The 22,607-nt window shown below is 45.3% G+C and overlaps 1 protein-coding gene across 6 annotated transcripts in view; it reads right to left on the reverse strand.

The window, feature by feature from the left end:
- The window catches only part of LOC116846545 (nephrin-like), a 331,343-nt gene that overhangs the window by 269,821 nt on the left and 38,915 nt on the right, over positions 1-22,607 (reverse strand). The window lies entirely within an intron of this gene.

Genomic DNA, 22,607 nt, shown 5'->3' on the forward strand with positions numbered 1-22,607 from the left:
ATAAATTTTTATAAATAATCAAGAAAATTATGTTTTATTCTACAATAATGTTAGTAATAGTAATTTTATGTACGTTACTATTATTATTTTCGTGTCAGAGTAATCAAAGGTGGTTGGAGTCATGCCAATTAGACAGATTCTAACGGCATCATATATTTCTCTCAAATAAAATAAAAAATAAGATAAATTTATTGTTACATTTACGAAGGAATAATTTTGGCCACAATACCGAAACTAAAAAATAATAATCGTGTGACTTGGATTATTTTTACATAATTACGACCAATTCGATCCAATTCACCCGATACAAAATTTTCCCGTCGCGGCGAAACGTTAGTTGAATGAATTCGCCGCATGAAAGATAACATGTCATAAAGTAGACGAATCGTGCACAAAATGCTGCGAAACGCTCCTTTCAATTAAGACCTCGCTCGCCGTCGAGAGTAATTCATAGCGGGCGGTTCGAGCGCGTCTCTTATAAAAAGAGAAGCCGCATAAGCGGATATATACACACGTGCACGTGCGTATTTTCGTGTGCATGCCTTCGCACGAAATGCAAATTCGCCGAGCAACTCCCACATGATACACTTCCAGCTAATGTTAATGCCGAGTGGTGAAATGGGAAAATTAAGAACTTTGAAAGATCGTCATTTCAGGGAGGCTTGAGACACGAGGACCAGTTAATAACGCACCGTCGAGATGATCCCAGTCTCCCGATTGCGAAAATGGCTATTACGCCAAAATCTGTACGAAGAGATTCGCAAAAACTGCCGGCGCACGCGACTTTGCGCTCTCAGTCGAACGGGCAAAGAAAACGGTCGGAATTCTCCGCGGGACGTCTCTCTATACATCGATATACTCGCGGAGATTTCGCTGTTCCGGCACTTTTGCGCCGCTTTGTGTTACGGTTCGTGTGTTGTTTCGCGCGCGACTTTATCTGGCACACAGGTGCTGACAGTGAATTATGTAGATGCTCAAAAGCCGGCCGATAATCCAGGAGCGGCGAGTGCCAAAGGGCGCCATTAAGCAGCACGCGTAACTTTTCGCCGGGTGAAAAGGCACGTTGAATTGACGCGTTCACCCTTCCGAAACTCGATTCAAAGTTACTCCAAAGCGGTTTACAGACCAAGTCTACACCAGCCTGTGCGCCCGAACGGAGCTCACAGTGTTTCGCGAGTAACGAATAAAGTGTTAATATTATCGAACTTCGTGCGCTCGTATGTAATTTCTTTCGGCCAAGTCAAAATTTTAGTCTCTTTGGGCTGAACTTTCTAGCATCTGTGTATTCTACAGAATTTGTATATCCTGCAGTGCATGTATAATACACGTGAAAACTGAAATCCTTCTTAATACCTCTAAGTGGCGGAAAATACACAAAATGCCGCTTGTAGATTCTAACGAGGATTTTTCCACAAAACTGGTCGACTAGAAATTTATCATATAGTCCTAATCAAATTGATCCCAATCAGAGTTATCTGTTTTGTGTATAATTACGTTATACAGGGTGTCCCGCGTAAGACGGACCAAAAGAAAAATATAAGTAGAACACATAAAAGTGAACAAAAATTATATAGGCCATTTTTCAAACAACCACGTAAAATTTCGAGATATTAATTAAAGTAGTTGAGCATATCAGAGCGCGACGACACGGCAGGCGGGACACCCTGTATAATTCATTTATTAATTTTTCAACGAGCTCTTTTCTCTTTTTTTTTTTAGTGTAAGTTAAATGGAATCTAGACAATTTGGCATAGGCTTCAGAGTATCCAAACAGGTGTGAGATGGAATATTGAGGTCGAAAGTAGGATCCAAATTTCGAGTCGGGTGTCGCTCCAACGACGTCGACGTCCGAACTGCCATTTAGAGGGACTGACGGTCACATTCGGGTTCCCGTCGCGCGTTTAACGCCTCGTTCGCGATCGTCTAATTCTCAAACTGAAAATTGCACGTGGCGCTGGCACGAGATCGATGAAGCTTAGACGAACGACCACGGTTTAAACGCCCCGAACGCGCCCCAGTCGCAAAACTCGGGCGCGTAGACTCGACACAGCCGCATTAATCTTTGAGGGACCAACTTCTCTGAATGATACACATTTAACGCGAGTTGGATTATCGCCCACGTGTTACCATGGCTCTTTACGCGCGCGCAAGCGAGCGAGCGAACGAACACGTGAAGAGTATTTAACTAAATTAATTTTTCAAGTTTAAAAAATTTGTCATGTATATAGGATGTTTAAGACTAAAGTACTCAACACATATAAGATGAAATTTTACTTCTCCAATTTTTCATTTTCCCAAAATAAATTTGTGACTCTGAAGTCACGTTGGACAGTCACTATCGCTGCTAACATATCAAAAAAAGACAGTCATATTGTGACTGTTACGTCACATCAGTTAAGACAAGAACAACATTCACATTGAAGATAAATAATGATAAAACTGGACTGTGACTCCAGAATCGCAGTAGAGGATTAAATTGTTCCGTAATTTCGCGAAATTTTTCATCTCACTGATTAAAACAAAAACAACATATATTTCGAGCGATCCGAGTGGATTTATATAATGGAGTTTTATTAAATAACAGTTTCGAATGCACGATTAATTGAAGCTTCGCGTCCGGCATGCACGACGCTCTCTCGACGATCGCTTGTTCTTTTCTCATCGCCAATTCAACGTGACTTCTCACCCGTCCCACATAACGACTCGTCAGAGTCTTAATGAAACTCATAAAAACGATCCATCTTGCTTGATCATTTCCTACGTGCTCCTAAAAGTTGTTATCAACATTAAATGTCGGTTCAATATCGTTTTTCTCTGATCTTAACGTAACAAAATTCGACATTAGGTATAACGTAACATCACATTCGTACACGGGCACGCATCGATGTCGTCGCCGCTTGTTCTCAGTAAGGAAATCCGCTTTTATTTTCTCCTCAGGATTTGATAAGCGCGATGACTCGTAGCCGGCGAGCAGAAGCGACGCAAAAAGAGAGGGACGAAACTTTGTTATCTGTCATCCAGTTTCTTTCAGTTCTGGCTCACGCCCCTCTCTCCATTTCGGCCGTCGCCGATTTTTCGGCGTCCCCTTTTTATGTGTTTTTCCGCAGCGGCGTCTCGTCAACGTCGCGAACTTCCGACGCGGCGGTGAGACTCCGCCCTTTCCTCTCCGCCGCGATCTGACCCTTTTGTCGCGAACTTTCGAGAGCCAGCCGACACCGAGAGGATAGGGTAGAGTAGGATAGGGTAAAGCGAATCGAGTGTCAAATATTTTGGAAGTGTAAACAGGTGGAAAGTCTATCCGTTCCCGTTTTAGGCCGCGGCTCCGCCATTTTCTTTCTCTCTTCCTCTATCTCTCTTTCTCTCTCGTTCCGACTCTCTTCTTCTTTCTTTCAGTTTTTCCGCGAGCTGGCAAGTTCTACGGTCTTAATCGCGAGCGCCTTGACCCGACAGCGCGAAAACTACGAGAACGAAGTTGCCAGAGTTGACACTTAGCAACGAGTAAAATTTCTCTCCGCGCTTGTCCAAGCGACGAATCCGCCACGACGCTCGGATCTCCACGGATCGCGAGCATCCCGAAGCCCTCGACTCGAGACGTAGCGACAGGATCATTTAATCGTAACGGCTATCGTCACTTCTCGTCCCGCTGCGTGAGAGCGAGACACTGATATTTCAGGCGCTCGCAAAAGTTCATCGACTCGAAAGATGAGCCATTTCGCGAAATCGGACGATTAATTGAAAAATGGCAGAAAGGATCGGATACAACGGGGCGGATTCCACGCCTGCACATGGCACATGTTTCGCCATTCGCGCATATTTCGCGCATATCGTCCGCACATATTTCGCACATATATCGCTATTACAAATAAAAAAAAGATAGGTAAAAATCGAACCAACTTTTGCAGGTCTTTGATAAATAACAATAACACATTTAATTGTCATTTTTTGTAATATAGTCCGCATTTTGGAGGTAATTTCTGCGCGTTATTAAATGTATCAGTTTAATAAAACGCCAGAATTGCACAACGTTGCAACAAAGGAATAACTTCGCGTGTTGGCACTGTGAAAAATCACAAGCGGCAAATTGTCAATACGCTGTTGCGACGGATTCGCGCCCAATCGTTTTCCCTCTCACGATCCTGCCGATCGCGCGCGGCACGTCGGCGCGGGTTCACGCGAAGATCGCGGACAAAGGTTCGAAATCACGCCGGCCGTATCGACATAATTACCGGGGCTTCATGTTTCGCAAGCCGTAAGTGAATTATGTAAATTAAGTGCGCCGCGCGGCGCGCTTCTCGTGCTCTCTGAAAACGGGGCGGCGTGAAATAAGCGATTATTCAGGAATTACCCCGATAATTTATCGCCGCGCGGTGAACGTGCGCGTCGAATATGCGATGGGCATTTCATGGCTCCATGGAGAACGCGTCCGCCCTTTGCCATTTCAACGTAAAAAAGAAAGATGAAAATAATGGAGTGGAAGCTCATCAGAGTCGGCGAGCGCTCTCTGCTCATGCTCGAAGGACATGTAATCGCGACGCTATCAAATTCACGGCGAATCGTCGCTTATCATCGCGCTTGTTAACGGCGTTGTAAGGCGGACTGGAGGTTCGCATTCCTTCCCTCGTCGAAGCTTCCTCGCGAATTTCACATGACCTCTGATCGAGGCTGAAGCCGCCCCTCCCGTTCTCCAGCGACCCGTGATAACCCGTGACAATCAACAGCGCGTCGAAGCCACCGTTAAATAGCCGCCACCGATTTCAGCTGAGTATGCCACCCATCCCTCCCCTGCACAGAGCGTGAAAGCGCTACTAATAAATCGACCGGGCAATGCGTACGCTCCTGTGCGCGTATCGCAAAGCTGAACTTTAAATTGTTCCCCCGTTTGATTTAACGTCCCTCGTCCGCGTACGTCGACCTCTGAACGCGACCTTTTACGTCCAACGATAAAGTCGAACGTGACGTGACGTGTAAGACGAGTGCATGGGGAATCGTGCATGGTAATGGACATTTCACGAGGAAACTGCATAATCTCAAGACCTAACTCTGTCCTCGCGCGAGAAACAATGTTAATCTTGGAATCACCGGTCTGATTCTGGAGGCTACCGAAGTTCGACTTTTCCCGAAATGTCGATTTCTCGGGTTTTATTCGGGATTTGCTTTCGTGAAAAGCCAAGTTTTCTCTGTTAAAATGAATCAGTGAAACATCACTGAAAACAGTGAATATACACTGATTTGCAGTTATAAAGTGTTGCACTGAAAGTGCTCAGTGCTATATTCATAATTCATATCAGTGACTATTCACTGATTCACTTTAAGAGAGTTAAGAAAATCGTCTTGTCTCTTATTTCAACACTTTATATCAATGTGAATTACTAGATTACTTTATATCAATGTGAATTACTAGATACTACCGAATAAATATATTTCTTAGATATTTTTCCTCTCAGTATAACACGTTTTGATCGTCTGAGCGTTGAATTCGCGTGTATTTTTTCGCAGAAACTACACCGGATTTTTGCACGGGGACCTTACCGTTTGCATCTGCCAACGCAAAATTCAATGTTCCCACGTCGCAAATTCGCGAGACATAATCTTCCGCAATCTTATACGGATTCGCAAAGCTGCCACGCTGTACAGCGCCACGTATGCGCGCGGTCCAACAGGACTGGCTCTCATGATACGTCGGGCACGTGTTTCTGTTTTTTTTTCTTTCACAAAATTACGTGTACGTCTCGCGTGAAAATTTAACGGGCACATCCGCCACGTCTGCATTTCACTCTGAAAACGCGAAATTCATCTGAAAGTCGCGCGCCAAGCGCGCAGCAGCAAAGCGGAGTCAACAAACGCGGCCAAAAATTTTCGAGAACGCCGCGCTTCGCGAACACAGGAGCTGCTCGCCGGCCATTAACGCGCAGTTTGCCATTATGCGATGTCGCGGCTGCGACGACGGGATAATTTGGGACGAGAAAATATTTATCGGCTAACAAGTTTGCCTGGAATAAATCCAGACGAAGAAGGAGAAGAAGAAAGTAGAAGAGGCAGAAGCGGCAGCAGAGAGATGGACGGCGGGGAGACGGGTGGAAGCCGCGTGATGCGGAAAGGCCGAGGAGGATTAAGTTTTCCTGGTGCCTAAGTTCACGAGCCACCATAAAGAATACGGCAGAGGAGGTGTTCGTGCGGCACGGCCAAGGGAAAAAAGAAAATAAAGAAAGGGAGGAAAAGAGAGAAAGAGAAGGAGAGTGAGAGAGAGAGAGAGAGAGAGAGAGGGAAAAGGAGCAGTCCGAGGTAAACGGTGCAAATTAAGCGCCGTGCACGGGAATGCAGTTTTCCTTTCCGGCGGCAGCGGTGGCGGTGGTGGCGGTCGGCATTAGCGCGCCCGCCTCCGTGCTTAACGATCGCGCCGCCGAAAGAAAACGCCGAAAACTTCCGCTTTCCGACTCTCTACCGTGTGGAACGATCTCTTTCTCTCTCTCTCTCTCTCTCTTTCTCGCGTTTTTCTAGGCCGGGTCGTCCTAGATCGATTTCACGGGGGTCACGTGAATCCGGTGCATTCGTCCTGACACTCGTCGCGAAACGACGACGACGAGGAGTCTCTCGCGGCGTTTATTAACGCGGTCGGAAAAATTACGGCGTAAAAATCCGGTAATGCGGACAAATGTACTCGCTACGCGTTCACGATCCTTTCCGCTCGCGGAAGCGAGCGGACGTATACGATGCACGCGCGGATAAATCGGTCGTTGAGCGCGAGCTCGCGTAATTCCAACGATTAAGAGCGATACGTACGTGTGTGTGTGTGTGTGAGTGTGGATGTCGGTATGGCTGTGGGTGCAGGCGAATCTACAATAAGTATGTTACAGTCGTTTTTGCGGAAACAGTTACTGCGCAATGGCAATGGGAAAGTCTTGGGGACATTTTCTCGTATGGCGTGTTAGTTCGATGAATGTTTCAGCTCGCGTTTCCAAAAAAAAGAAAAAGAAAAAAATGGAAAGGAACAAAAAAGGGGAAAAAGGATGCTTTCTCTCTCTCTGACCAAAAATGGATAGTGTAACGCGCGGTGAAACGAATTTATTTCGTGAATAGAAATAAAATACCGTTGTTCGATGTGTGTGTGTGTGTGTGTCTGCGCGCGTTTCGTAAAGTACGGAGCACATCGAGGAACGTAAAATGCATTTTCATCGACGTCCGCCCAAAACCGAGCTTCGTCGTTTTGGCGCGTCTAAAGGGGAATAACTAAAAGCCGGCTTTTAAAGAACGAAGGGGTGCCGCGCGTGTGCCGCGGCGAGTATAAACGTCGTGGTGTCGCGCGATTACGCAAGACGCGCGACATCAATTCAATCGATCGCGGACATAAATTCGTCAAAACGAAAGCGGGCGCGTGGCCGCGCCAAAACGCCGCCTCCCCGCTTAAAATGTTTCGAGTTCTCCGTTACATATCGAAAACATTTCGACGTCGATTTATTCGCTGTCAAGCTGCCAGCGCGATTGTCTCATATCGTAATACCTGAAAGTATCGCATCCTCGTTTCCGCGCGCGCACGCGACGTCGACGGAAAATTTGCGCGCTTCATAACAACGCAGTTTACGCGCGCGGGAGCGAGCAAGCAAGGGCGAGCGAGCAATTTGCGAGTTTTAAAACGCAGCAGTCAGTATTGCAACTGCTGGACGGATGATGTTTAATATCGCTCTATTAAATGCCGTTGCGCTGTGTTCGTCTCTGTGTGTATGCATTTTTTCTGCACGATGCACGTGGATGCGAATGGAAGACAGTAATTATTGCGGCCCTCGGAAAACGCGTAACGTGTTACGTCACTTACGGAGCCTCGAGTGCAAATATGCAGAGTAGCGAGCTATCGCGTTATTTTAATATAAAATCGCGGAGAAATAAAATAAAAAAGAGGTAACGAAGCAACGATGCTTGGCTTCGTTCGATGCGGATTATCTCCGCGTTTTGTCTTCGTTCTGCTCAGTCCCGCTAAGTTTATGTACTTAGGTCTGATACATACATGTTTACCCATTTGTAAGCTTCTGAATATACCCGTGTCGAAATTTTTTGACCTTACTTTCAGCCTTACTATTCAATACCTATTTTAATACTCTGAAACCTACATCAACTTTCTTTTATTCCATTTAATCTACCCGAGTCGAAATGTTGATTCTATTTTCAGTCTCACTACTCTACTCAATGTCTATTTTGCTAAAGAAGCTAAAGAAGATGAAGAAAGAAATTTCGAACATTATCAGAATCAAACTAGGAGTAAATTATATCATTAGAATGAAACCTACTTTGCTAACTTAGCTTCTAACTTAGTTGTAGAATTCAAGATTCAACATAAGGTCAAAATTTCGACTCGGAACAAGAGAGATAATTTTTCTCCTCAAATAAACAAGTAAATAAAGTGTTCATCAATCGTTCTTGCGCGTCAAACTAAAGAAGAGAAATCGGACGTAATTCACTTAACTATCTTAGTTACAGATCGCGAATATCCTGTGAAGCTGCAAATAAATCTTGAAATGGCTTCGCGTTGGTTTCGCAGCTTCCATTTTCCGAATATGTTGAGAACGGTCGGCGAACGCTCGCTCCGCTTACGAGCTCGCGCGAGATTAAATTCAATTAATTGTTCGAGACGCGCGCAGATATACTCTTTTACGGCGAATCTCAGACGCACAGCCATTGGCGGCACTCTCTCGGCTATCTCACATTGCATTTTTATGCAAAAGAGAAAAATAGCCATTCGCTCGCGCGCACTAAGTTTCCGTTTCGGAAACGTACGCGGAAGCCCGTATATAATGCATAAAAGTTACAATGTTTCGTGCGTGTGCGTGCGTGCGTGTGTGTACTACAACCTTAAAAATACATAGCGGGAATAAAACTCGAGTAACCGAGTCGAGCTTTTACGTGCTTTTGCCTCGAGTTAGCGGAAAGGCCGAAGTTAGTCGAATACTTAAATTAGCAAAATGAAGAATCGTCGTTATCACGTATCTTCGGAGGACGGAATTGTCATTAAAGATAAATGAACATCATTGTTACAACGCATTCGCGAAAACGTGCACACGACCAATGCTATGGCGAAATCGCGGAACACACGGGAAGCTATGAAATTCTTGCCTCTTTGCTTTCAACTTCACATATATTATACGAAGCAAAAGTGCACGTAAAACACATGTGTATGCATGTGTATGTGTGTGTGTATCTGCGCGTGCACGGTATAAACGAAATCAAAGACAAATGTGAAGCGAGTCTCGACGAGAAAATATGCGTCATCCATAATTATACTTCAATCTGTTCATAACGTTTCTGGCGTCTCCATTTTGTCGCGAAAGGACATCCCGTTCGCCCACCTCCATGTTCGTTTGCTTTGACCTGTCGTTAACGTCTGTGTTTTCTATGTTTCAACGAGCCGTCATTCGCTTTTTTTCGAAAAGGCGCAAATAAAGCGCCTTGGGCGCACGACTAATTAACAAAGCAGCCCGGGGCGATCTCGCGGAACGCAACGTCGCCCTTCGCCGGCGAATCTCAGTGTGACAGCGACGACAGCATCGCTATTACTTTCGAATCCGGCGTGAATATCAGTGTCCGGACACGTATGCAACCCGGGACATTCTTATCGTTTTGCTCTTTAAACACAGATATTTTAACTTTCCACGTCGAATACACAGGCTGTCTGACAGTTATTGAGACATCCATTGTGCACAGGTAGAGTTCATCAGGCTGAAGACAACATTTCCCTACCATTTCGCAAACGACCATATAAAATTTTGAGTTATTAACTAAAGAAGATTACCGGGTATGGCGTGTCGGATGAATTGTGGTAGCGACATCTGCGCCATCGTGTGCTTGTGCATCAGGTCAAACTGAACAAGAGAGTCCTCTACCATTTTGCAAATGACCGCGTAGATTTTTAGTTATTAATTAAAGAAGATTGTGGTGCATTATCGCGCGCAATCATGCACTGATCATTTTTAATGAATAAACCAACATTTCACGTGATTATTTGCAAAATGGTGGAGGAGATTTTGCATTCAGTCTGACGAATTCTACCTGCACATAACGGACGGGTCAGTAATCAAATATCTTTTGTATACACACTGAAAAAAGGATATCTAAAAAATGGAAATATTAATTCGATAAATGCTAATAACATATTCACTTAAATCCAAATTCCTTTATTTAAATAAAGAAAATAATGGTTTTCATGAAAAAAGCTAAGATTCTAAAATATAGTTTATATTTTTATAAAGTTTATATATTCTTTTATATTCAAAAAATATTTTATGTTAGTACAAGTAAATTGTTACTGGTGCACGCCGAGTGAGTATTTTCTATTTTCTAGATATTTTTCTCCTCTCACAGTGTACGTATATTGAATATACATATACATCTGTGTGTTGAAAGTTCAAACATTCGTGTTCAAACACCGAACCAATAAAAATGTTCACGTATGAGTGTCCGGCAAAATTGGTACTTTTATCAGAATGACTCCGGGAAAGGTGTTTCCCCGATGACAAGACCGTCGTGAAACCGCGCGCACAGTATTCCGTGCTTGTAACGGAATTATCACACAGGGATGCGTGTGTACGATACACAACGCGAAAATCTCTCGTTCGCCTGACATTAAACCCGCATTAAAGCCGCTGCATTCTTAAACCGCCCAATCTCCTTAACATCACGCGCATTGGTTTAGCACTCTTGGGAGATACGTGTCCCAGAATACATAACAAATTCATGTCTTTCTCACACTCTCTCTCTTTCTCTTTCTCTCTTCCACGTACGCGCGCACTCTTTTACTACCCCGTATTCGCCTCGTCAACACACACACACGAGGTTGATCATAAAAACAGCCTCAAAGGACGTTTCGCCGTCGAGTTTGTCAAGTGGCCGCTCGCCCGCGTATATTCGCATTTGTCGAGCCATTATGCTCGCGCATACCGCGAGCTATATCGCGCACCCATATCGACGCGCATTCGCGCGCACATACCGCCGGACCTCGCGCGCACACGCCGCGAAATATTTCCCTCCGCGAAGTTATCGACATTCGCACGGAACGCGGATCGATCGCGCGTATCGTATCGTATCACCACGCGTGAGTGAATACGTGCGTGCGTCTATGAGCTTGCTCGTTCGCGCCGCAGTGTGTGTGTGGGCGCACACCGAACCGACTGATCTGTAATAGACATCTAATTGCAGCAATGCTCTAATGAGGCCTTGCAATCGCCGCTGCTTCGCCGATATCGCATTCCGACGTAATTCCATGCGTCGTTTAACTTCCGAAAACACGAGTGCGCGAGCAAACGATACTCGCGGTTTCTCCATCGTCGACGATACGCTTACCCTATGCACCCCTATCGCGCGTACTAAAATTTTCGCCTCGCCGGTCAATAGCCGTCAGCGCGTATTCGACTCTGCCTCGTCGAAAATATATACACAGGAAGGAAGAGAGAGAGAGAGAGAGAGAGAGAGAGACAGATGCGCAAAGAGTAGCTTTATCGTGAAGTGCACTTCGTACGAGTGACGTTTCGCGGAAGAGATGAAAGAAGTATCGAAGAAGGGAATTGATTTGAGGGGAAACGATGAGAATAATGTATTCGCGCGACTCCATCTCGCGCTTCTCTGTTCCGCGAGTCTATTTGGATAGACCGATGTGTTCGTCGATATTGCGATATTGCCGCGAAATGAATATGCTTCTGCATCAAATTACAATGTCCAATATGAAAAATGCACGAGGAGTGATGTACTGAATTAAACGTGGGATTTCTTATTTCTCGATGCGCGATTTCGTCTTTTATTTCGAGCCCTTTGTCTTCGTGCGCGCGTATCCGGATATCTGAAACCACTGCGATAGAACTGTGCAGGGGTATCTTCAATCGGTTCTCTCTTGTGGTGCCTGCGTGTTCTATTCTCGACATCTTCATTCCTATCGACTCGAGAGAAAATTTTTCCTAATTCCTCCGTACTTTAGTGCCAACACGCGGAGGACGCTAACTGCTGCGCTGAAAATATCAGCGAGTGACCGCGCACGAGGTCATGAACGAAACGGAATCGTCGGAGAGCCTCGTGAAATCCAACGAAGACGATTTCGTTGCACTTCTCGCAAACAGCTTCGGTGGACAACCGCGCGAGACAACCGAAAAACAGAATAAGTGCTCGCAAATGCGGTTACCGCGATTTAGTTGCGGTCTCTCTCTCTCTCTCTCTCTCTCTCTCTCTCTCTCTCTCTCTCTCTCTCTCTCTTTCTCTCTCGTGCGCGTAAGTGCCGCAGGGTTCCATCTAACCGCTTCCAACGCGTCTGAGTTTCCATTAGTCGAAAAGGACGGAAGGGAGAAGACGAACGTCCTGTAGGCCCCCGCGAGGAACAAAGAGGCGCGGGTTGGAGGGAAGATAGCGAAACGTAAAAACGAACACAGAAACGGAAGCGGAAATATAGGGGGATAGCGGAGACGCGAAAAAGGAGAAATGGAGCGCGACGGAGAAACGGAGAGCAGGGAAGATGGACCCTGCAACGGCGGAGTCATTTTTCAAATTGCAGCGACTCTGCCGTCCTTCCTGCTGCCATTGCTCCCTTCCTCTCCCCTTCTCACCCTCTCTTTCTCTCTCTCACTTTCGAACAGTAAGACCTTTCAGCCACTTACCAGCACTCCGCGCTAATTGATTTCAAGTGTAACGAATTGTTTCGGCCGCGTCGGGCGAATGCCGGCGCGATATAAATGGGTATGCGGTGTGTCAGCCGGGGAAGAACGCCCGAATGCATCGGGCAGGATTCTCCATGTTCGCGCGGAATTACGAATTGCGCGCACTCGGCCGCGTTATTGACAATATCTCTCGGACGGTATATTCGCGTAATCGCGAAAAGTCTCGCTTCGTCATTTCATCCCATTGTACTCGTTAGACGACCTAAAGAAGTGAAGAGAGAACACGGTCCATGAAAGAGCCTGATCGCTGCTGTTTGGCGCAATTTGCCGAATTAATTAATTTACCAGTTACAGTAGCCGAAAGCCTCAGGGCGCTATTCTCTGGCGTGAAAAAATGCACCGATTAAAATTCAGCGGGCGCGACTTCGTTCGCCTTGCAATTGGCGCGCACGCGCAGCTCTTTCTTATCTCGTTTTATCAGACGCATATTACTCCCGACGCAAGAAGTCATAACTGTCAGTACACGAGAACGATCGAGAGAGCGTACAACGGGCGCAACACGGAAAGAGAGTGAGGGAGAGAGCGCGCGCGCGGTCGGTTTAATGGAGCGAATTCCTAATGAAACAGCCAGCGACGTATATACCTGCTGTGTATATACGTGTGCGCATAGACACATAAACGCGCATACATATATAACGCTTGTTCGCGTAATTAAAATAAAAAATTACACTTCGTAACGCGGCGGATAACGCGCACGCGCGCGCTCGATATCTCCCGGAATATTTATTATTATCATTCCGCGCCATTGTTACGGCGCGCAATAGGATTCCCGCTAGCATCTCGCTGGGGCGTGATTAAAGAGCAGCACGTAGAAGAATCTTGACAATTTGAGACGCGACTGTCGCGACGCGGTCTTAATTTCAAGAAAATTATGAATGCAGAGCAGAATTCGCTGTTCCACCACTGCATCTCTCCCTCGCTCGCTCGCGCTCATTCATTCGTTCGTTCGTTCGTCCGTTCGTCCGTTCGCTGGCTGTTGCTCGTGCACGCGAATATTTACCGGTACATTTCCGCGGAGAAGATTTCGCGAGCGAGATAAATCCTATCTTCGGTTTCGGCCCGAATACTTAACGGGATATCGTGCGAATAAGCGAGCCACGATGGCCCGGTAATGTCGCGCGCGCACGCACGCGAATTACACAATTTGATAATCGATACTTCAATAACAGTATTTTATCTCGCATATTATTTACGTCATGAAGCGATATCGAGTAATTTCGGAAATTCCCGCGCACGCATCGCAGCGCGCCGATTCCCCCGTATTTTCCATGTAAATATTTTGCTAGCCATTTCTCGCTTTCTTCGCAAACCCCACGGTTCCTGTGTTTAAAAAAAACCCCGACGAGATTCGACCCCCGCGCGAACGAGAGGAGCGAAATATACATGAAAAAAGATGGGAATACCGATCTCCGCCTCTCGCGCTAGAAAAAACATAAAATCGCAGCGGTGCGGCCCGGAAATTTTTTACAGTTTATTGCGAAATGTTGCAAACCGTAACGGCAACTGGCAATCCGCTTTTGAAGAATCGTTTTTTTTTTTCACACCGCGCGCCGTGTAAAAGCCGAAGTGCATTTTCGCCGAGTTCCGATAATAAAAACTTTTATTTTTTTAATTAATCTTAATGATCGCAATGAAAAACCTATATTCATTCTGTCTTTCTTTCTCTCTCCTCAGGGAAAACTTAAGCACGACCAACCAAGTTCATCGGAATGCTACCGTCTAATGTTCATCGATGAGCTGCACGTACTGTTGATGCTGATGCGAAAACACAACTGTGCGATGCGCTTTTGTACGGCTCTCTTATCATCGTTATGTATACACGAGCTGTTCAGAAATTGGAGTTGATTTTTTTGCTAAAAAATAAATACAAGAGAGGGTATGTTTCGGCGGGTCGAGGGGCTATGAAAAATTCGTTTCGACTGTTCTCGTTGTGTGTGTCAAAATTTTTTGCGCGCTTTAATCCCTTTGTAGCGTCACCATATACGCGGCTAGATATCCGTGCGGTAAGCCCGGACGACTCGACGCGGTTCGCAACATGGTAATGCAACGTCCCACCATGTTTGTTCTCTCTGTTGCGTGCGCGCGCGAGCGTTTTTTTGCAAGGTAGAATATTATAATTTTCAATTCTCCAACGCGGAGCAAAATAAGCGAGTGGATAATAAATCGTTTAAATGGAATTGATTCTTCTGTTTATCATCCCAGTAGGAGATCACGCATAATTTATCGAATAAATGCAACACACACACACACACACACACACGCACACACACACACACACACACACATATACGTGGTGGGAAAAAACGATAAAATTATAGTAGAAACGACCCGAGTCGAGATTTTCATCCTATGTTAACCCTTCATAAGTTTGTGGTCAATATTTTAATTACAATGTAAGATTGTAAACGTAAGGTTGTAACGTAAGATTCGAAATGTTTTATACTATTATTCTGTATATTGTTTTATACTGGATATTCAGTGGTTGAATTTTGCCAAGCAATAATCATAATAATTAATAAGTATTATAAGATTTCTTGTATTTCACACATTTGTCATGTACCTAAGGAGGTTATGTAAACTTGTAATAGAGACATTAGAGTCACCATCTTTAAAAAGGTTTCGCCCTATAAAGAGTTAAACCTTGAATTCTATAACGCAACAAATACCGCTAACAAGTAAACCTACCCAAAAGTTATACACTGATTTCTTTCTAATTTCGCACAAATGTAGAAGTACAAAAAATATTTAAGTCATATTTTTTTCATTTTGACCCATTTTGAGTTTCACAGGTAGTTTATAGCTTTTTAATGTTCTCACTCCTATCATCAACAAGTGCAACCAAAATGCATAAGAAATAAAATTGAATACAAGATATAAGCGTTTTTGGTTTTCTGATTATAAATATGAAGTCAAATGTGTAAAATTATTTGTATAAATAATAAAATATTTAAACAAAATATGTAAAAAGTTGAAAAAAATTATTTATACAAATAATTTTTCGGTTTGGCCGAGATTCGAACCATTTTTGACTAATGTAGAACAGATTTGAAATATTTCATTTGGAATCTCGGTTATAGAAATTTAGAATAATTCATGTCTCAGCTATACCGATTTTGTTAAAATTTTAATTAAAATTGTCGGATTTTTCTCTTTCTCTCTCGATTTGACCGAGATTCAAACCATTTTTTACTAACTTAGCACAGATTTGAAATATTTTGGTTGGAATCTCGGCTAAAGAAATTTAGAATGGCTCGTGTCTCAGCTCTGCCGATTTTGTTAAAATTATTTAACTATATTTTGTATTCAATTTTATTTCTTATGCATTTTTGTTGTACTTGATGATGATATGAGTGAGAACATTAAAAAGATATAAACTGCTCGTGAAACTCAAAGTGGACCGAAATAAAAAAAATATGACCTTTATATAATTATAATATTTTTTAATATTTTTATGTACTTTCTAATATTTTTTGTATTTCTACATTTGTGCCAAATAAGAAAGAAATCCTTTTGAGTACCTTTTGAGTAGGTTTACTTGTAAGTTAGCAAAGCAGATTTAATTTTAATGTAGATTTAAAGTATAGATTTAATTCTACAATTTTGTTTACTCCTATTTTGATTCTAATGATGTCCAAAATTTCCTTTTTCACTTTCTTAGGCGTCAAAATAGACGTTGAATGAAATAGTGAGGCTGAAAGTAGGATCAAAATTTCGACAGCCGCGATCAAAAAAGACATCGCAACTGCATTTCTCCGCAGAATCGTGTTCTTTCTATCGCATGGAACGCATTGGTCGTGTCCATGAACGCGGTGTGATACGATTAGACGTTCGTTATGGGATCCGACGCGGTTCTGGGAGCGATGTTACGACACTATATCACCGTTTACAGCGATATCGACGGTACAGGCACCGACGGCACATCTCGTCGCCCATCCATGTCCGATCCAGAGTGCGATTTATAATAGCAACAGACGGTTTTTCCGAGCCTCGAACGATTAAGCGTCGCACAATAGGGGAGGTTATAAACTAAAATGTATGAAATAAAATATGGAAACGGCCGAGTGTAGAGTACAAATAGAGAGAGACAGAGTTAGAGAGAGAGAGAAAGAGGCAGGGAGAATGAGAGTCGTGCGAAATCTGTCACGCCGCACTGGCTTTATTTCCCTTCGGAAACAAAAGCACGAGTCCCGCTGTCCTAATTTCGCGGGCGGTTTCAAAAATTGCGAATCACTGCCGGTATCCGGCCGTTTCGATTTCACGCGTCGAATCGTCGCGGTCGTCGCCGGATTATCGGTACGTGCGGAGTTCTACGAGCGTGAACACACACAGGTCGCACCGATTAATTATTAATCGCGCCCACGAGACAAAGTTTCCGATTGTTAAGCGCCGAACACAAGCGCCACACGGAGAAGAGATACCAGCATTGAAGTAGACCGAGTGTACACGAAAAGAATATATTATAGTTTTTTTCTTCGTATAAACTCTTTCTAATTTTTTCCCTGTTCCTATTAGTGCAGAAACAAATCCTCTCTAAAAAAAGGCATGTAAGAAATTTAATTGTTGCCGGTTTTCCGCGATGCTGATTGGTTCTCTCGCTTAAGCTCACTTCATGTGGGTTGTTTCGGTTGCGGCTTGTTTCGTGTCGTTTGCGCCTGTTTAAATTACCAGGCAAATAGTTATTATCGTGTTGGTTAGGTTACGGAAAAAAAATACAGAAGAGATATGTCTCTCCCTGTCTCTCTCTGTCTCTCCCTGCCTTTCTCTATCTCTCCCTGTCTCTCCCCGTTTTCCCTGTCTGTCCCTGTCTCTCCCTGTCTCTCCCTATAATTATTAATTAATTAAAGTAAATTTTAATTTAATTTAACTTTTATTTTATTTTTAATTTACATTTTTTATAGTTTTTTATTAGCTATATAGCGCGCGCATGTATTGTTCTAGTTATATAAATAATACATATGAAACGAAATGATAGTCAATTGTCGTAGAATGTCGGTCTATTTCTTACAAAATTTTATAGATAATTTGGTCTGGAAAATTCTCCATGTATCTTAGAGTCTTTCTTCCTCAAACTGTTAGATATTTATAAAAGCAGGAAAGTGGAAAACACGCGCGGAAAAGCCGGAAACAGAACGAAAACCGATGGGAACGCTATGTCGAAGTGCAGTATTTATGATACGAGTGTATGAGGTGGAGAGGGGGGTGTCTAGGTGTGTGCGTTACGAAACGGCTCGAGTGCTTCCAAGTTATTACGGGTCGATCTATCATTGAACCGCGCGATCGACAATCTCCGCGCGAGCATCGGGGCTTTGTTGATCTTAAATATTTGCACCCCTTTTTATCTCGTTTTCTTCCGCCGGCGCGATCATTGACCAAGACCGATGAGGCCCATGATAAAGTCGCTCAACTGGTTCCATTCGCCAATAACTCCTCTCGCCTCGTATGTGTCTCTTTTTCTCGCAATCCACTCGCATGGGCCCCTCCGACTCTTGTATCTGCCAGCACGGATCATCATAACAATGGTCGGTCGGTTGGTTCGTTCGTTCATTCGTTCGTTCGTTCATTCGCACGACGCTCCGTGAAATTCTCGGTACGCTTGATTATCGCGAGAATAAATTACGGCCCGTTAACGAACGAAAAATCGCGCGTTCCTCTAAAAACAACGCGCACGATATACGCGGAGATATTTGTTTATTCGATGTGATTCTAGAACGTCGCCGAACTCTCCCTATCAGGCATTTGTCAAGTGTTGCACACACAAACATGCACATATGCACACACACGCACACAACGGCGAGTGACGCATTGCAAAACAGTGAATCTGCGCAGAACTTCAAATAATGTAATGTCAAAGCAATATCAAATACAGTATCCTGATTAATTGGAGTTATCGATGACGTTGTCGCTTGAAAGAGAGAGAAGAGAAGGAAATATCCAACGATCGTTAAAATTGTCAGCACGAATCACCGTACTAATGAACGTATCGGGAGTAACGATAATACGATCGCAATTCTAATATTTATAACCACCGGACTCTCTTTTTACGCAGCCGCAACACTCGAGTGATTCACTGTGCGATTCGAAGCGATCTCTCTATCACAGAGCCCGGCGCTACAATAAGGTATTAATTCTTCTGTCATAATACCTCTATCGTTTCCCGCCCCGGGAAACTCGCGCCTCTGCTGGATAATGACACGTCCGCGAAGATCGATAAAAGCGACGCTCTCGGCCAGCGCGCGCTATCTCGACTCTTCTTTTTTACTCTTCGACGTCTGACATCTCCAATTGTTTCTAATCGACGTCACCTTCTTACGGCAGAAACAATTATATCACGTCACAACGCAGTCAGGGAGGGGCGAGGCGGGACAACAATTGATCGTTCTCGTCGCTCACGAGCTGAATCATACGGCGGCCCGTCGCTTCTCACCGACCAAAAAAAAAAAAAACTGTCAATAAATTCGCCGAAAAATTTACGACACGTGCATCATTACGTCCCAGACAGTTATTTTACATCTCTTAAGCGCGCGCACGTTATCGACTATTCTCGTTAATTTACGTGATATTAATGGCGACATTGTTGTCGTCACCGCTGAATAAATAAAATGAACATCAAAGAGAGAGAGAGAGAAGGAGAGAATTCACGTAGAAACTTTGAAATCAAACGAGCCGTATCTCGTTCACAATTTGACTTTTGCCGTGCGCATTGACGGGCTTCTCTCGTCACGAATGACCGACGCAACTAACAGAAATTAATTCACTGCCGCAATTAACACTAACGCATTTTGCCGCCGAGTAACATTCGCGCGAAAATCAACGCTCCGCGTTCGGAATTAGTTGGGCTTCGTACGCGACGCGCTTTGCCCAATTTGGCGATCTCATCATTATAACAGCTTTGTCGCCAGTTTTCAGGTGTGCTCGAATCCACACGCGTGTTCTTCGCGTTGGGATTATATGCCGGGGAATTATTTGCCGTGTCGTTTCCACGACTGCAAGAGTACCAACGAGATCTTCGTGCGAACGCGTGTACTTCAAGTCGCGTGTATGACGTCGTGTCGCCTTTCATCGTTCTCCCTCTCTCTCTCTCTTTCTTTTTCTCTCTTTCTTAGTACGTCAATTATTATACAGTCGACTTTTGTCCGTTTTACCTTCCTTTATTCCCTCTAATTGGGCAGCATGTTCGTTCGAATTCGCCGTTTCGTTACTTAGATGTAGTTCGCGATAAAGGATTTCTCGATAATCCCGCCAAACACTTAACAAAACTTTACGCGAATGTAATCCTGGCTTTGCGGTTTGCTAAGGCAACTCATTTTCATTACGCCAGCTTCGTTTCTCCGTAGGATTCCGCTTGCCAGGATCCATTTCTCGCCGCCAATTATCAAGTGTTTCAACGACTCTTCACTTAAATCATACACCAGCGGAGGCCCGCGAGAACGTCAGCCGCGATTGTCAGACACGAGTCCCCTGTGACCTCATTTTTTTAAGAAATTATTCATATAAATGGCAGTCGAGTAATTCCCCTCGTGTCACGCATTTTTCTCGAGCGAAACGCGGATAATCTCACACACACATACACAAACACATGTGGTCGATTCATTTTCCGAGTGCACATACTTTCTCGTACTTTGCGCTTCAGGAAGTCCGAGGGGAAGTCTCGACGCGTCGCGGTTTCTTCAAAATCCTCTTTTCCCAACACCAACGTAACAAAAAAGTCTGAAATTTTCCAAAGACCTCGGAACTTTCTCGAGTTCCTACGTGCGGAAGCCTGTATTTCGGAAGCGCCATTCTCAGACAATAACGACGTACATCGTGCTCCTCCTCCTCGGCGCGCCGCCTGCCTCGCACGAGACATCGGTGCAGCTGCCAGGATACGACCGGAAGGAGAGACGCGCGAGACGACTTGCAGCTGATCGCGAAACAAGAGAGAGAGAGAGAGAGAGAGAGAGAGAGAGAGAGGAAGACGAAGTAAGCGAGCTTCGCGAAGTAGAGCTTGCGGAGGCGTATACGATTTAACACCGGTGGCGGGCGAGGCAAGGGTTCGGTTCAGTTGCCAGCGCGGCGTGGCAACTCTCGAGGATAAAGTTCGCCCGAGGCCTCCCCCTGGAAATCTTTTAGCGCAAAGTTTTCGACTTAGTCGCAGGCAAGCATAACGACGCGTCGAGTTCGCGCGCATCGGACGCGTCGTCACACGCGATGCAGCGGTGCATCGCGCGACGACGAGGACGCGCCGACGCGCTTTGCCCCGGCCTCGAGCAGCAGCACGACGGCGCCATGGCGCGGCGTGGCGTGGCGTAACGTAACGTGGCGCATACCACGTAGTAAACTATCGCGGAAGTGTATTTAACTCGTCGGCGAAACTTGCCGGGAAAACGTCGAATTCCAATTTCCCAGAACCGCCGCTGCCGCCACCTCTTTCGACGCGGGTCGCGCGCGCACCCGCGTTTATACCACGTCGAAAAATATCCTCCTCACACCTCGCGCCGCGCCTCTGGAAATTACTTCCGTTCGTATATTTAAATTAGACGGGGATTTATCGCGCTCGTTCGAATGTGTGACGCGGTCTCCGGCCGAGCGGGCGGGGTTGGCCGAGGGCAAACGCGACGCGTTTCGAGAGCGAATCGAGCTTTCTGCCTCTATTTTTGTTTGCCCCGCCGCGAGAGAGAGAGAGAGAGAGAGGGAGAGAGAGAGACATTACGCTCGCGATAATTACGCTCCGCTACGCGCGATCAAACGCCAGTCGGCTTCGCGTGACTCGTCCGTCTCGTCGGTCTCAACTTGTCTCCCGGTGAGGCAAGTCGGCGGGAACTTGGTCTAGTTGCGCGATCGCGTGGCTCGATTAAGGCGACGCCCCGTTCTCCTCTCTACGCGTCTACTCTCCCATCTTCTCATTTCAACCTTTATTCCCATTCCGAGTTCCGTCTATTATATCTGAACGACGATCGAGTTACGTTCTGGTGGATTTAGTTTGATTACAACCGCTCGACTCTCCAATTAAAACAACGTCCGATAATACTTCTCGCGCTTCTCACCCCTTATCATCACCCCCGTCGAGTTACCTTCTGTTGCCTTAATCTTTAAACAAGGTTGCGCCCGGCTACATCTCGCCGATTAAGTTACATCTCCCCGCGCAGCGTGTTCGCGGGATCTTTCTTCCGAGTGAGAATAATAGATAAACTTGCCCGTCGACGGGTCTATCTCGAGCGGAAAATCCTATCTCGACTTTCCTCACACGTGACTTCCAAATGCCGCTGTGTAATCTCGTAGATTGGGCCGCGACGTCGTCGTTTCTCGTTAAGAAAGCGCGCTTTGATCGCCGGCGTTATACGATCGTAATGACAGGGGAGAGAGCTCGTCGACGCTTGGAAAATCGCTCGGCGCGGCTTTAAGAGTTAATCTCCGCGGTGGAAACGCGCGGGAAATGCTAACGCGAGATGGAAAATACGCCTCTCACTCGTGTACGCGCGCACGCGAAAGAGAGAGAGACAGACAGACGGCTCGATGCAGCGACCCCGGCTGGGTGGAGAGGACGGGGTGCCGGGACAAGTCGAAGATAACGAAAAAGTACCGCGACAGAAGTTGAGAACGAAATCAACGTCGGGATTCTGGCCGAGGCTAACGACCACCATAATTAGAGCGCCGCCGAATCTGCGAAGTTCCGAACCGCATTGGTCGGCTGACTTTTCAATTTCGCGGAAGAAAGATCTCCCACGGTTCGGGGCAAAAGTTCGTGCTCGCCGAAATTAAATCCGGGATGCTGTTGCATTCGATCTCGGTGACGGTGGTCGAGCGTGAGCGTAAGCGCTCGTTACATCGACGTTCATCGGCAGATAGAGAGAGAAAGAGAGAGAGAAAAAGCGAGCGAAAGCACGCGCGTGAGACAGAGAAAGAAAGAAAGAGAGAGAGAAGGGGAGAGAAAGAGAATGAGAGAAA

This window comes from Odontomachus brunneus, unplaced genomic scaffold (assembly GCF_010583005.1).
Source record: "Odontomachus brunneus isolate Ranch 3 - 2012 unplaced genomic scaffold, Obru_v1 Obru_scaffold_004, whole genome shotgun sequence".
Taxonomy (NCBI): Eukaryota; Metazoa; Arthropoda; class Insecta; order Hymenoptera; family Formicidae; genus Odontomachus; species Odontomachus brunneus.